The following is a 2,588-nucleotide window of genomic DNA, read 5'->3' as shown; positions in this document are numbered from 1 at the left end:
TTAAATTAACAGATCACTAAATTAAACAGTGGGTCAGAGACAAAATTAAAGAGGAAATAAAAGATTCCTGGAAACAAATGAAAACAAAGACACATTATCAGAATTTGTGGGACTCATCAAAAGTGGTACTAAAGGAAAAATTTATAGCTTTTGAAACTCTCATCAGAAAATAAAAAGGGTCTACATAAATAACTTAATGGCACAGCTTATAAAATTGAAATGTGATCAACAAAATGAACCAAAACTAGGCAGATGGAAGGAAAACAATAGAGCTTAAAACAGAAATTAGTGGATTGGAAATTCAAAGAACAATTTGAAAGATTAATAAAAGCAAGAGTTGGTTCTTTGGAAAAAACAAACAAGAATGGTGGCGCAAGTGTAGGGTATTTTCCTTGCTTGCACCAACCTAGGACAAACCGCGGTTCAAATTTGCATGTCATCCTTGATTAGGGGCCATGCTAATCTTCTCTGTATCATTCCAATTTTAGTATATGTGCTGCCAAAATGAGCACCAGACCGCGATTCAATCCCCCGGCATCCCATATGGTCCCCCAAGCCAGAAGTGATTTCTGAGCACATAGACAGGAGTAACCCCTGAGCAACAGTTGGTGTGGCCCAAAAACCAAAAAATAAAAACCTTCCCAAAAACAAAAGATCAGGCCTACATGGATTTGCTAATAAATTCTTTCAAAACTTTCAAGAGGACATACTGCCTTTTTCAGGCTCTTCTGGAAAATTGAAGAAAGATAAATACTCCCAAATAATTTTTATGAAGCGAACATCACCCTGATACCAAAAGCAGACAGAGATACCACAACACAGAGAGAGAGAATCACAGAACAATATCCCTGATGAACGTAAATGCAAAGATCCTCAATAAAATCCTAGCAAACAGGATCCAAAGTACTATCAAGAAGATCATACACCATGACAAAGTAGAATTTATTCCTGAAATGCAAGAATGTTTAACATACACAAGTCAATCAACATAATACACCATATCAACCAAAGGAAGAGTAAAAACCATATGATCATATCAATAGATGCAGAGAAAGCATTCATGATATCATTCATGATAGAAACTCAACAAGATGATAGTGGAAGGAACTTTTCTCAATATATAGTCAAGGCCATTTACCAAAAATAATATACTCAATGGAGAAAAATTGAAAGCTTTTCCTCTAAAATCTAGTACAAGACAAGGCTGCACATCTCACTCCTATTCAACATCATGCTGGAAGTATTGCCTTAGCAATTAGGCAAGAAAAATATATCAAGGGCATCCAAATAGGAAAGGAATATATCAAGCTCTCACGTTTGCAGATGACATGATAATATATTTAGAAAACTCTAAAGACTATGCCAAAAAGCTTCTAGAATCAATAAATTTATATAGTAAAGTGGCAGGCTACAAAATTAACACCAAAAATAAATAGCCTTCTTATGCACAAATAGTGATCAAAAAGAAATAGACATTAAATCAGCAATCCAATTCACAACAGTACCACAGAAACTCAAATACCTTTGAGTCAATTAAACACAAGAGGTAAAGGACCTTTACAAAGAAAACTACAAAAAAAATACTGCTTCAAGAAATAAAAGAGAATTAAAAGAGAATGGAGAAACATACCCTACTCATGAATTGGGAGGATTAACATCATTAAAATGCCAATGCTCCCCAAGGCATTGTACATATTTAATGCAATTCTTTTAAGGATACCCATGACATTCTTCAAAGAAGTGGATCAAACACTACTGAAACTCATTTGGAACAATAAACATCCACGAATAGCTAGAGCAACACTTGGAAAAAGAAATATGGGAGGCATCACTTTCCCTAACTTTAAATTGTATTGCAAAGCTATAGTCATTAAAACAGCACAAAACTGGAATAAAGACAGACCTTCAGATCAGTGGAATGACTTGAGTATTCAGAGAATGTTCCCCAGCTATAAAATCAATTAATCTTTGATAAAGGGACAAGAAATGCAAAATGGAGCAAGGAAAGCCTCTTCAACAAGTATTGGGACAACTGGTCAGCCACTTGCAAAAAGCAAACTTAGACCTCTATCTAACACCATGTACAAAAGTCAAATGAAAATGAATTAAAGACCATTATATCAGACCTGAAACTATAAGGTATACAGAAGAAAACCTAAGCAAAGCACTTCATGACATTAAAACTAAAGGCATCTTCAAGGAGGAAACACCACTAGTCAAACAAGTTGAAGCAGAGATAAACAAATTGGACAACATTGAGCTGAGAAGCTTCTGCACTTCAAAGAAAATAGTGACTAGGATATGAAGGACACCCACAGAATGGGAGAAATTGTTCTCCCAGATAAAGGCTAATATCTAAGATATACAAGATACTGGCAGATCTTAACAAGATAAAAACATCTAACCCCATAAAACAATTGGAAGAAATAAACAGATATTTTCTTGAAGAAGAAATACAGATCCCTAAAAGTCACAAGAAAACCAGCTCCAAACAAATAATCATCAGGGAGATGCATATCAAACCAATAAGATAGTATTGTAGTGTACCACTACAGAGACGGGTACACATCACAAAGAACAAGAACAAA

At 34.9% G+C, this 2,588-nt stretch overlaps 1 pseudogene; it reads right to left on the bottom strand.

The window, feature by feature from the left end:
- Positions 1–411: 411 nt before the first annotated feature.
- On the bottom strand, positions 412–512 carry LOC126033144 (uncharacterized; annotated as a pseudogene).
- Between the last annotated feature and the right edge of the window lie 2,076 nt (positions 513–2,588).

This window comes from Suncus etruscus, chromosome 16 (assembly GCF_024139225.1).
Source record: "Suncus etruscus isolate mSunEtr1 chromosome 16, mSunEtr1.pri.cur, whole genome shotgun sequence".
In the NCBI taxonomy this organism is placed as follows: domain Eukaryota; kingdom Metazoa; phylum Chordata; class Mammalia; order Eulipotyphla; family Soricidae; genus Suncus; species Suncus etruscus.
The sequence above is the reverse complement of the archived record's forward strand: the minus strand, read 5'-3'. Positions and strand labels throughout refer to the sequence as shown.